Source organism: Podarcis cretensis (assembly GCF_951804945.1).
Source record: "Podarcis cretensis genome assembly, chromosome: 6".
Taxonomy (NCBI): Eukaryota; Metazoa; Chordata; class Lepidosauria; order Squamata; family Lacertidae; genus Podarcis; species Podarcis cretensis.
In genome coordinates, this window is record NC_137175.1 from 45,150,715 (window position 1) to 45,164,235 (window position 13,521).

The following is a 13,521-nucleotide window of genomic DNA, read 5'->3' on the forward strand; positions in this document are numbered from 1 at the left end:
TATCACAGGCCTATAGAGGTTGCCACTCCTGTTCATTAGTCCTTTCCTTCATCCATACATGTGAATGATGTCCACAACTTTATTGCAACACATATGTAACTCATGATAGGAGAATTTGTTGAAATGGGCTGTTAGAGAGGAGAGGATATGCTCCATAACACAGGAATTTACCACAGGGATGAGATATGCTTTCATACATCCACCTAATTGCTAGCATTGAATTGCTAGCTGATCTGAGATCCTTGCTTATAGGGACACAATGATAATTCTGTCTTTTTGCTGAGATGTTGTGGCTGGACTATACAGTGGTACCTCTGGTTACGTACTTAATTTGTTCCGGAGATCCATTCTTAACCTGAAACTGTTCTTAACCTGAAGAACACTTTAGCTAATGGGGCCTCCCGCTGCTGCCGCACAATTTCTGTTCTCATCCTGAAGCAAAGATCTTAACCCGAGGTATTATTTCTGGGTTAGTGGAGTCTGTAACCTGAACTGTATGTAACCTGAAGCGTATGTAACCCAAGGTGCTACCATTGTTATGAGGGCTAAATCAATCTGTGAATGAATTTGAGTTGACTAAATCGCACATATAAATAAAAACGGTAGTTCTGAAGGTGTGTGTTTCCAGGGGGGAATACTTCCCTTGTTTTTAGATGATGTGAATATATGCTCCATATAGTGTGATGGAGAAGACAGAATGCATCTTCTATGGTGTCTTTAACCTACAGTGTGTGTGTGTGTGTGTGTGTGTGTGTCTATCCATCTATCTATCTATCTAGTTTTAAAATAACTTGCCATCCAATTAATACATAGCACTTTTAAAGCAGTTAAAATGCTTTAAATAGATTGCTGTAACTGAAAGATTATATAATTCAGTCCTAATGGTTATACATTGTCATTCACTGTGCATCATTGTAATTAGAAGCACCACTTCTTATAATCAACGGCTCAGTAACAATTTTGGAATGTTGATGCTGTGGTTACTCATTTATGATACTCGTCTTAAGGAAATTATCTTCCTGTCTTTTTTGGTTCCCACGAACAAGGCAAAATCACAACAATCTGCCCCTTAGTTGCTCCCAGTACCTCCTCTAGTGGTACAAATGCCATGCCAAGAGACCTGTGCTGTGCTGTGAGGCCCAGCTGGCCAGCTGATGACAGGTGAGTAGCTATGCCCAGTTGTCAAATTGGGGGCTATAAAAAAGTTAAGGATCTGGCCTGTAACCACATCAAGCCCCCCACCCTTGATCTAAACAATTGCCATTCTGTGGCCATGATTTTAGATAGAGTGTACTTGTAAATGCTCATAGGATTGGCACATTTGGTCTCTTCCCAACTCTTGAAAGAACTTCTCGAGAGAAAATATTATAAATATATATTATATGAACAGTTTGCATTCTCACCTTTTCCTGTGCAATTTATATCAACTCATTCTGAACTCATGTCTTTCAGCCTCAAGGTTATAAGCAGATATTTCTTGAAGAAAGGAAAGTTTTCCACTACCCTATTGGTGTATAGTGATTAGAGTGTTGGACTAGGACCTGAAAAGGTAAAGGTAAAGGTACCCCTGCCCGTACGGGCCAGTCTTGACAGACTCTAGGGTTGTGCGCCCATCTCACTTAAGAGGCCGGGGGCCAGCGCTGTCCGAAGACACTTCCGGGTCACGTGGCCAGCGTGACATCGCTGCTCTGGCGAGCCAGAGCCGCACACGGAAACGCCGTTTACCTTCCCGCTGGTAAGCGGTCCCTATTTATCTACTTACACCCGGAGGTGCTTTCGAACTGCTAGGTTGGCAGGCGCTGGGACCGAGCAACGGGAGTGCACCCCGCCGCAGGGATTCGAACCGCCGACCTTTCGATCGGCAAGCCCTAGGCACTGAGGCTTTTACCCACAGCGCCACCCGCGTCCCTAGGACCTGAAAAACCAGGGTTCAAATCCTCACTCAGCCATGAAACTCACTGAGTCTCAGTGCAACCTACCTCATAGGGTTGTTGTGTGTTTCAAATGAGGACCATGTATGTCACATTGCGCTCCTAAGAGAAAGATGTGGGATATAAATGCAATAAATAAGCAAGTAAATAAAAACTCTAGGGCACCTTGTCCTTTCTCTCTTCAATCAGATCTCATATTTAAAAATAGGGAGGATCAGTTCTGATCAGCAGAGTAGTCTGTGCTTTGGGGAGCTTTTGTGTTGACAATCATCTCCAAATTGCTTGGGAGTGGCAACGTATTATCTTTTAAAGCATTAGTTTTTATAAAGTTATCTCATTTCAGTTACAGTGTTTCTTAAGCTGCCGCTTTCAAGTCGTGTAACATTCATTTAACAGCATCTCATTCACGACAGGGTGGATAATTGAGAGAAAACGAACGCGTAATGAACACGCAAAACCGCGGGCGCCTGCCTACCGCCGACCCTGCGTGGGCGCTCCCAGGAATTGTTTTGAGAACGAGCGCGATTCCGCTTGGGAGAGGACCTCTCGAGTACTACATTTCCCGGCAGGCTACGCAAAAGGGGGCGTGGCCAGCCATGGTTGAGTGCTGCCCTCTCTTGGGTACATCTAGGAAGTTGAAGAGCGAGAAGGTGACAGTAAATGAGGGGGAGGGAGAGCTGTCCGTAAGGGGTCCTGGGGGGGGGTGAAAGCACCCCTGGCAGCGCACAGGAGAGGATTGCAACAGCTGGAACTACCTGGTGCCAAGAGAAAAGCCAGAGGAGAGCGGCGGGACAAGCAGAGGGCACCCAAGTTGAGCCGAGTTGGCCAAGTGGCTGGGGAAGTGGCGTGTTTTTCTCCCCCTCCCTTCCAGTGGCTGCGCAGCCGACTCTGACCTTCACGGGAGGGTAAGTACGCCGAGAGCGGGCAGACTCGGGACGCGCGTGCCACTTCCAGGCAAAAAAGCTCCAATCTCCAGAGGCGCCGTCTGGGGCGGGCAGGCGGGCGTGTGAACTGCCCGCCGAGGTGGCGGCAGCAACACCCGCTGTGTGCGCGTTGGGGGGTGGGGGAATAAAATAAAAAATAAATAGAAATCCCCCGGCGGAGGTGGTTGGTGGGAGCGAGGCGGGATAATCCTAAAGGACCCAGCGCTCCGTTTCACCGACGGGGCGCGCGGGGTCGCCTTAAATCGGAGCAGGTGGAAGAGGGAGAAGGTGTCGCGAGTATGTGTTTAGCCGGAAAGAAAGTGCGGGGGAGGGGGGGGGAGAGACGCGTTGTGGGATCCAGAAGTTTGTATGCGTAACTTGGGTCGCTGAGAAGGGTAGGCAGGTGCGGGTGGACCGTGGAGGGCAAGCAGCTCTCTCCGCCGTCTCTCTTCCCACCTACTCCTTTGCAAGAGATCAAGCCGGCTTTGGAGCCATCACCGTGCGCTTGGGTCGCGAGTCGACGCTCGCCACCCCGACGGGAGGGGGGACGACGCCGATGACCCATTGCCGGGAACTGTCAATGTGTGTGTGTGTGTGTGTAGGGGGGAGGAGCGCGGGGGAGGGGAGAGCCGATGGCGGAACCGGAGAAGTCAAGCAGCAAAACAATGGGGGGGGGGAGGGAGGAGAGCCGCTCAACTCCACCCGCTCCAAGGCGGAGAGGGGTTGGCGAAGGGCTGCTGGCTTCTGCCCTCCTCTCTCTGCCTTCTCAGCAGCGCCGCCAGCAGCTTAGAGGGGAGCCGTGGGGGCCTCTTGCGTAACTGCCGAGTCGGGAAAGTGCCGGCTGCTCCGAGCGGGGCAGCGGCGGAGTTTGCAAAGTCCGGCGCGGGGGCGAGGGCGGAGTCGGGCTGCGCTGGTTGCTGCGCTCCGTCGGCGCGCTCGGCATGGGCGCGATCTCCGAGAGCCGGGCTTGCCTCGTTCTTGGCGCGAGACGGAAGTTCCCGATGACAAGCGCTGCAAGGCTTCTCATTAGTTTAATGAGCGCTCATTGTTGTTAATTTCCATGTCCCGGGAAGCTCCCACGTGCGCTGTCAGGAGACGGTGGCGCAAAGGGATACCGGGCGCGTCCTGCGAGCAGCCACCCAGCCCGCCCGCGGCGCTGTTTTGTAGCCAGGCTGTTTCCGTGTTGGGAAGAGGTGCCTTCACGTGTCTCACCTTGCAGGCCTTGGACCGAGGCAAGAGAACATCAAGGCCTGTGGCTTCCTCCGGAGTAGGGTTGCCAACTTTCCTTTACTGCCTCTGCTTCAGTGCTTCCAGCTGTGGCCCAACCCAGAGAAATAAAATCTCAGGAGCAGGGATGCCAAATTGAATAAAATACTGGAAGGAGGGACATGTAAGCCCCACATAACTGATCACACACCCGCCACTTGAATGGCAATGCCCATCAACTTTGGGGGGTCCAGCCCCCTCAAATATTTTAGGGGGGCTGAAAGGACCTAGGCACCTAGGAGTTGGCTTCTGTGCTCAGAATAGGCTTCACCTGCTTAATTTATAGTCACAGGGCTGCTCTTTGCTGGCAGTGGAGAAGGCCCAGTTTAAAAAGTGGAAGAAAGCTTAGTTCAAAATTTAGTTCAGCCATCTAAACTACAGCAAATCTGATGACCAGCAAAAGTGTGTGTTTAGTATATAGGTATTATATAGAATGGGATATAGTACTCTCAGCACATTTCTTTGTGTCATGAAAACTTCAGAATTCTGAAAACTGCTTCTTTTCCTGAATAGTTTTGTAGTGACTTTCTGAACACTTTGAGGGCAACTGCTCTGAGACCTGGTGACTTTTTTTCCTTAACGCACGTGGTAGAAAACTGAACAGATGGCCAATGTGTGGATATTCCCTCCCCCTCTGTGCTGTTAATTTCCTCTATCATATTTGTTTGACTTCATGCATGGCTGCTCTCCATCTCCAGCATGGGGGTTTGAGTGGGGCTGCGTTGACAGGTCTTTGCCTGCTTTTTCTCGGGCCCCTTGATTTTCTTTCTGTTTACAGATGCTAGATATACAGGTGACTCTGTATCAGACAAGCAGATCTGGCAAATAATGAGAGCGTCCTTCAGAGCTCTTATTCCTTGGATGTAAACTCAAGCTGAGTTTTGTCTCTTGAGTTAAAAACTAGTCCAGACTGTGGATTCTAAGTAAATGGAAGGCTCTGCGGCCTCTGCCTCATCTTAAAAGTGAGATGGGGGATTTTAGGTGACTGAATGTTCATACCTGGGGTCTTTTATAGACAGGGCCTGGATTTGGCAACTCTTAATGGGGCACCTTTATCTTTTTAAGCGTTGGCTAGAAGAGGAAAGGTTTTTGCTATCATCTTGCTACAACAGTAGGAGAAACTGCATTTGATTTCAAAATAAAAGATGACCCAACTGTCCTACCAAAATGGCCAGAAAAAGCCACAGGCTGAGATTGCCCCCAAAATGTCACATTCCTTGCATAAAGGCTTGAGGCAGATAGTGATGAAATGCTGCTGTTATGAACAGTCTCTCAGTCCACTTTCAGACATGCTTTTTGAATTTTTGGCATCTTTAGTGAGAACAGAAAACCTACATTGGTAGTAGTAGTAGTAGTAGTAATAATAATAATAAATTTTATTTATACCCCGCCCTCCCTGGCCAGAGCCGGGCTCAGGGCAGCTAACACCAGTAAAATTACAATAAAAACATAATAAGGAAAAAAAGCCTGTCTATGCCATTTAAAAGTGCCTCTCTTCCACTTTTTTAAAAATTCTGGCATGAACAGCATTCTCACATGCACACAAAATCAGGTGAGAGAGGCTCAAAGATCCATTTAGTGACATGTGTGACTATGGGTAAAGGAGCCCTTGTCTCAGACTGCCAGTGCCACTTTAAAGATAGCTAGATCCTGAACCCATAATAAGCTCTCCAAACAGCTGTGCCAATGCATCTTACTGAGTTGGTGCACCACTCGTTCTTGTCGGCAGGAGCTAGGAAAAGCACACCATGTGCACTAGGTGATTAATTAGCCAGAAAACACGTGACTGAGGCAACCATTTATTCCCTGTCAGTATCAAAGGAGAAATTCCAAACTACTACAAGGGAAAAGGAGCGGTGACTGTAAATGTTGAGTCATTCAGTAGTTGGCAGAGCCTGATTTGATACCATAACATAAAAACTTGCAGTTGCTTTTCAGCTCAAGTGCATAGGAAACCTAGTAGTATATTTTCAACCCCAGAAGTAATCGCTATGCAAGGCAATTTCTCTCAAGAGAGAAACCAAAGTTTTCAGCAGATGTCCAGGTTCATGTAAACTACAGGGAAAAGTTTATGGTGCCCACTCCTCTATTCTTCTCTGTATCCTTATCCTCTGCACTGTTCTGCTACTTTCTATTACTTCATTAAAAAAAGGAAATAACAAAAAGTATGTGTGCACATGCTCATACACAAACACACACATAAATATGTTGCCTCTACACATGTAGACACATATGCTAATAGGCTGGGGAACCTGTGGTCCTCTTGATGTTGTTGGATTCCAGCTCCCATCATCCCCAGCCAGTATGGCCAATGGTCAGGGATGATGGGAGTTTGAATCCTGCCACATCTATAGAACAAGAGGTTCCCCACCCCTCATTTCACATGGAGGGGCCAAAGGTTGGTATTAGCTCATGCACTTTCTTATCCCCTTGTGCCTGGCGATTCCCTCCCTCCTTTCTTGGTTTGAGGCAAACCATACTTTGCTGAACTGGCAAGCAATGGCTTGCCCTTGTTTTGCCACAAAGGATTATAAACTGGGATGGGATCCTGGTTTGCAGGCCAAGCACAAAGAAGCAATGGGGGATGAAGAAACAATTGAGTTGAAGGGTCCAGTCTGGCTCCCTCAAACAAAGCCAAATCACGGATAAGCATTATGTTTGAACCATATCTGAACTACAGTCATTTATTCAATGTTCGTAAGTGCAGCTTGTGAGTGTCTGAAAATATGCCTTTCTTTCTGGCTACAATAAATTAAAAGTGTGTGTCAATCCAGGGAGATTCTCACTACCACCTTCCCCATATTACTTTGTGTTTCTTGGGATTGCAGTGTTCCTGGACTGTTCTCCACCATGGCCTCAGATTGTGGATGAGGCCATCATTTTCCAGCAATGGTCATAGGGATGTATTTACGGTACATTAAAGTAATCATTCCCTCTATTTCCAAAGTTCGGAGCTGAGTGTGGATACAGTCAGAAATTCAAAATGGCACCATCCACACAAAGTATCGGCAGTTTGGGAGGAGCCTCAAGATTTGTAAAAGAACAAAAAAAAATCACTAAGAGGGGCTTTCCTTGCCCTCCTCAAGTTTTAAAACAGCCAAATGAGGACTGAACATACTTGGATGGACATGGAATGCTGGCTGACTGGTGTGTGTGTGTGTGTGTGTGAGAGAGAGAGAGAGAGAGAGAGAGATATCAGAAAACAGAGGGGAGCATATGGAATGGCATATCCTGGAAAGGACTATGGTTTGCTGGAACACTAAAGAGGATCATTCCATGCTGCAACATTTTGTTACTTTGGTTATTCTGTGGTATCAGGATATCCCTGTTTTGTGATCTATGAAACAGATGCTGTGGTTTCACTATATACCGTATTTTTCGCCCTATAGGACGCACTTTTTTCCCTCCAAAAATGAAGGAGAAATCTGTGTGCGTCCTATGGGGCGAATGCAGGCTTTCGCTGAAGTGTGCAGGCTTTCGCTGAAGTTTCGCAGGAGTTGCCGCCGGGCTCCCTAGGCTGCGGATAGCAGCCTGCTTGCCCGGAGCACGGGGCGTGCTGAAGCAGAGTGCCCCCCGCTTCGGGCAGACATCCACAACCTGCTTGCCCGGGGGCGGGGAGCGCTGAAGCAGAGCGCCCCGCGCTTCGGGCAGACATCGCAGCCTAGGGAGCCTTTGCGGGACTTGCCGCTGGGCTCCCTAGGCTGCGGATAGCAGCCTGCTTGCCCGGAGCACGGGGCGTGCTGAAGCAGAGCGCCCCCCGCTTCGGGCAGACATCGGCAACCTGCTTGCCCGGGGGCGGGGAGCGCTGAAGCAGAGCGCCCCGCGCTTCGGGCAGACATCGCAGCCTAGGGAGCCCTGCGGGAGTTGCCGCTGGGCTCCCTAGGCTGCGGATAGCAGCCTGCTTGCCCGGAGCACGGGGCGTGCTGAAGCAGAGCGCCCCCCGCTTCGGGCAGACATCGGCAACCTGCTTGCCCGGAGCACGGGGAGCGCTGAAGCAGAGCGCCCTGCGCTTCGGGCAGACATCCGCAGCCTAGGGAGCCCTGCGGGAGTTGCCGCTGGGCTCCCTAGGCTGCGGATAGCAGCCTGCTTGCCCGGAGCACGGGGCGTGCTGAAGCAGAGCGTCCCCCGCTTCGGGCAGACATCCGCAGCCTGCTGCACGGAGCGTGGGGCACCCTGAAGCAGTGCGCCCTGCGCTTCGGGCAGATATCCGCGGCTGGGGGGGGGGGAATATTTTTTCCCCTTTATTTCCCCCCCAAAAAACTAGGTGCGTCCTATAGGGCGAAAAATACGGTAACTTATTTAAGAGGTACTAAAGAGAATGTGATATTCATTCCTTGTAAGCACATAGATATAATTTCCATAGTATGTATTAGTGATGCTTTCCAAGTGACATTGGGTGGCTAAAGTCCAGGGATTCTTCTTATCAGCAGGAAGCTGCAGGAGGGTGTGAATCTAGTTTCTTTTTCCCCCTTCCATGTGCCTTTGTTTTCATTCTATAGCAGCATTGCACATGGTGACGTGCTTGAAATTTGGACTTGGTTTTCCCTTCCTTACCTAAGATTTATGCAACGGACAAAAAGAGCTTGGTTAAACACACACACACACACACACACACACACCGGTTGTTCTCACCATTGTATTTTTTTTTAACTAAGGAAGAACCATATTGCAGGAAGTCTATCTTCTGTCATAGTAATTACTGCTGCTGTTCTCTGGTGGTGGCCATCCTTTATTAAAATTTCAGGACTGCAGGATCCTATGCAGTTTAGGGCTCACTTCTGAAATGAGGGGTAGTTGTTAAGGTTTAGAATAACCAGCAAGTCTCTTCAGACATCTGGCCTGGTATGGTTGTGGCCTGGCTTATAAAGTGCTTTGGAATTCTGGGATATATTATGGATTTCACCTTGACAGAAGAAGTCTAGGTAGAGACAGCAAATGAATGACAGTTGTGCGCACACACACTAATAATCTAGGAAGGCCCTGGGAATGCTGTTATGTAAGGCTGCCGTACGTCCAGAATTTCCTGGACAAACCTGGAATACTGCAGTCATAAGCAGGGTCCAGGAGGAAATTGACAAAAAAAAATGTCCTGGAAAATCTGGACGCATGGCAACCCAGTGTTGTTTTCCCTTCGCAAGTATATGAGCAGTGTGGCATGAAGATCTCCTTCAGTTGCATGGTTTGCATGGAACTTACATCACTAATTCTGTGTGGGCTTTGGTGCAGCCTTCCCCAGCTTTTGTTCATTGCTTTAATGGCATTAGCTGAGTTTTCCAGAGTTGCTTAGCAGCTACCGCTGTATAGAGTATGTTTTTGGCAAGAAGCCTATGAACTGCTGACTTAGACATGAACATGGCATTTTGGAGTAAGTCGTGCTAAGCCTCGCTGCAAGGAGCTGCAGCAGAGGCACCAGAAACTCAAGAATTTGTCACAGGACAGGCTTTCCCTTAGAGACATTTAATTGTTCATGAACATGATGGCTGAGGTTCCACAGGAAACGTGTTATCAATGCCATGTGTGATTATTGTAGTGGTCTTTGTTAATCGCTATCTGATACACCAGTCTTTACCTCAGATAAACTACCGAAGAGCTTGCTCACACAATCAGGATTCAGTTTTGACACACAAGGCTTAATATGGCTCACGCTTCAATTAGTTTTGTAATGTGTGACCTTCATTGCCTGAAAGACTAATTCACATTAGAAATAAATTGTCCCCAGATTCTCCTCCATATGAATAAGGGTAAGCTGCTAACATAAATAGCAGGAGTGAGACTGAAAACCGATTGACCCGTCTCATGTGTAAAAAGGGTACATACAGATGCATACAACATGATTCACATTCATCTCTTTTCAATCAAATATACAACCTTGCTAAAAGGTTCATTCTGGGGAGCAGTAGGTGCTTCCTACTTCCAGTAGAAGTTGGTTGGGTGAATTCTGATTGGTTAGCTTTTGTGACAGTCAAAGCGACTCTCCCAACACCCCTCCCCCCAATACACACATGATTGGCTTGAAAAAGCAAAACTGAATAAATATTTAACTGGATAAATATTTCAGATAGAAAATAAAATAAAATAAAAGTCTGCCTGAAAAATAGCAGAGGGTTGAAAATGTGTGTTTATGTATATCATTATAATAGTGTAATTTGAAGGGACAGCTGAAGGGGAAATGATGGAAGAAGTGTGCATGCACACGGAAGCTTATACCAAGAACAAACTTAGTTGGTCTCTAGGTGCTACTGGACAATTTTTTATTTTTTTATATATTATTATTACTGTAAGATTGTGAAGTTCAAGTTGTGTCCTCTTCTACAGTTTAGTGCCTGTCAGGCAATGAGTTTCGTGAGCCACAAAAGCATGGCTGTTGCACAATATTTTGATGTCTTCTCCTCAAGAATGTGATTATCTTTCTGAGATACTCAGCATTCGAAGCCACAATCTACTGTGACTTGGGAAATACCATTCTTTTCTCAAATAGCAGAGACCTGCGCTAGCCCTACCATTAAGCAAAGTGAGGCACTGCCTCAGGTAGCAGATGCTGAGGGACAGGGAAGGCTACCCATTCCATTCTGTAAGTACAGAATACTGACAGTATAACACCAAGGGGAGTACCTGGCATGTCAGTTAAATGATAGATAAGCCCTTGATTTAAACTGATCCTTTCCATAGATAAATTATTAAAATTCAGGCTTATATGATGAACACTGGGGGAAAAGAATACATCATTTGGTGGGAGTTGTTTTCAGTAACTGCAATATTAGCTGTTTTTTTATATTGGAACATCACCAAAATATTTGAACTAAAATTAGAATAAAGGAAATTAAGGGGATTGCCTGAAGGTCTGCCGCAGCTCAGTGACAGACCTTGGATGAAGACACAAGCTTCCTGTGTGTGCACCAGTGTGATGCCTTGTGGCTTGCTACACCCCACTATTTTCTTGGCCTCGCATACTGGCATTGCACGAGGCCAGCAATGGGTTTTTCTGGTTTTGTAAGAATCCCAAACACAGAAAGTGCAACAGAAGTGGTTGAGTGGTGCTTTTCTGAGGATGAGTCATATATTTGGTTATGATGGCCGCTTATATACAAGTTCCAAATGTACTTTGTTTTGCGCTGGGAAATTTGCGGGGAACTTTACAGCAGCAAAAGCTGCAGGATTCACGATGAGACAGCACTACAGGGTTTTAAGGGTAGGGTGAGGAAATCCAGCAGGAGAAGCTGAACTGCTGCCCTGGTAATTACTGCTATTATTACTAATAGTAATAATTAATAATAAGTAATAATTATTACTAATAGTAGTAGTAGTAATAATAATAATATTAATTAATAGTACAACTGGGAAGGGGGGAAGGGATGGAGAGTGTTTAAGCAGGCAGCTTGATTCTTTAAAGAGGAAAACTGTCCATGGAGTTGCCCTAGCCACTCAGCTAATCCTTGGCTGTCGCAAGACATTGGCTCATGTTATCCACATTATATCAATCCACATGCCTGTGGTGCCACTAGAATTCAAGGAAAGCAGTGGCAAAACTCAGGTAGCTAGCAAGTGAGCCATGCCACATGCTCTGGGGAGATCACATGCTTGTGTCTTTTATTACCATATTACTTTCTAAAATACACTTTAAATGTAATAAGAAATAGGAAATATACTAATTTCTAAGGATTTATATTAAAAATTGTTTACAATTTCTATAAGTGGTTGAGTATAACTGCAGTGAAAAGGCTTTAAATAATTCTAGTTGATGTTTCACGTATGTAGAAGACAATAGAGTCTCAAAGCGTTAATTTCTTTGTCTAACTTCCCTTGACTAGACCATTTCCGTCAATTTTTATCATTGTGGCAAAAGACCAAATTTTATTAAACCATTTTCTGTTGGAGTTGTCAGAGGATGCCATTTGTCTGCTTTCATCATTTGGACAGCAGTTAGCATTACTCCTAATATTTTTTTTTGTGTTCTTTCTGTTAGACCCTTCCTAGCTTCCAGTAATTTATCTAGGAAAAATGATAGACTGCTTAAGCAGAAAAATCTCTATGCAATGTACACAATGATTATCAATAAAACAATGATGGAAAATATTTTATCTGTGTTTTAACATACTGTGTAGTGCACCTTCCCCCAGTGTTTTGAAAGCCTTTAAAGCTGTTCTGTGATCTTGTTTCATTTCACCTTTGTCAGCTGTTCAGAATCAGGTTTACTCAGGTACCCTCATATGTTGTAGCTTTCTTGGGCCTCATTTCCCCTCATACTTAATGCTGAAATACCTACTTTTCCAAGGGACCATTCTGTAAACAAGACACCAGAGAATCATGGACGTGACATCAAAGTGGACTCAAAAGGGTGGGCAATTTATTCCCGACTCTTGTTACCTGCTGACCTGGCATACAAGGGATTTCCCCTTTTGGTGCATCTGTTTTCCCTTCAGTTATTTGAGTTGGATGCATGAAAAGAGGACGCTTGTGGGCTCTGTATCTGAGCAAAGGACCCCAGAATTGTACTATGGCAACTGGCATGTATAATGAAAAGGTCATGCTCCATATAGGCTTATATGCCTTCTGTGGAAATACTTCCATCCAATTAATATAAATTTGCACAGCAACGTGGAAAAGAATGCAACAGATCCACAGCTAAGTGTATTCGTTTGTTCCATTCATAGAAGTTTCATGATCACGTACAGTATACTAGGGTCCCCGCCCCCTTTCCCTTTGTTTTCTTCTAAAGGTGTGCACTTTATATTTTAGGCATACAGAATTTCCCCCCAAGTGTGAATGTGATAAATAAGTGTTTGAAAACATTTATTATCAGAGGTGCACTCCTGAGAATAGGCTGTATTCCCTTATTGTGTATATTTGACTGCAAAATTAGTTTTGCTGCTATGTAATCAAGGCCACAGAAAGGAGACATGAAATCCAGGGTAAAACACAGGGTTGCATCCAACATGGTGTGAGCAGAGTTGCACTTGTGCAACAGGACTTCCGTTTCCTCTCCTCCTACAATGATTTTGACAGTGTTTTTTGGGGGGGGCGGGGGCGGGGGCGGAACTGGAGTGGACAGAATAGGAAGTTCTGTTGCACTCATGGAAGATATTGATGTTAACAGAACAGCAGTGTCCATTGCAGAGTCTTGGGATTATACATAGTGTGTTTAAGCACATAGAACAGCAATAGAATAAATGTATGTGAGGAAGAAGAGGCTATAGATGTTTGGAGGTCATCACTTTTTTCTAGACCTCCATTTGTCGTGTTGTTACTTAAGATCAGGTTGGTTTGTAATAAGATTGTGCTTACCCACAACTTGATAAGGAATGAGAGGAGCCAACCTGGAATGTGTTACCGAGACCTGGGTGGGTGTGCTGGTTGGGGTAGACTTAAACCGTTGTGCTCACCTGTGTGCTTGATGGAGTATC

The 13,521-nt window shown here is 46.1% G+C and overlaps 1 protein-coding gene across 1 annotated transcript in view; it reads left to right on the plus strand.

The window, feature by feature from the left end:
- Nucleotides 1-2,548: 2,548 nt before the first annotated feature.
- Nucleotides 2,549-13,521, plus strand: part of TFEB (transcription factor EB) — a 72,006-nt gene continuing 61,033 nt past the window's right edge. Inside the window, exon 1 of the mRNA XM_079980894.1 lies at nucleotides 2,549-2,836. The gene's annotated coding sequence lies outside the window, so the exon portion shown is untranslated. The remainder of the gene's footprint in view (nucleotides 2,837-13,521) is intronic.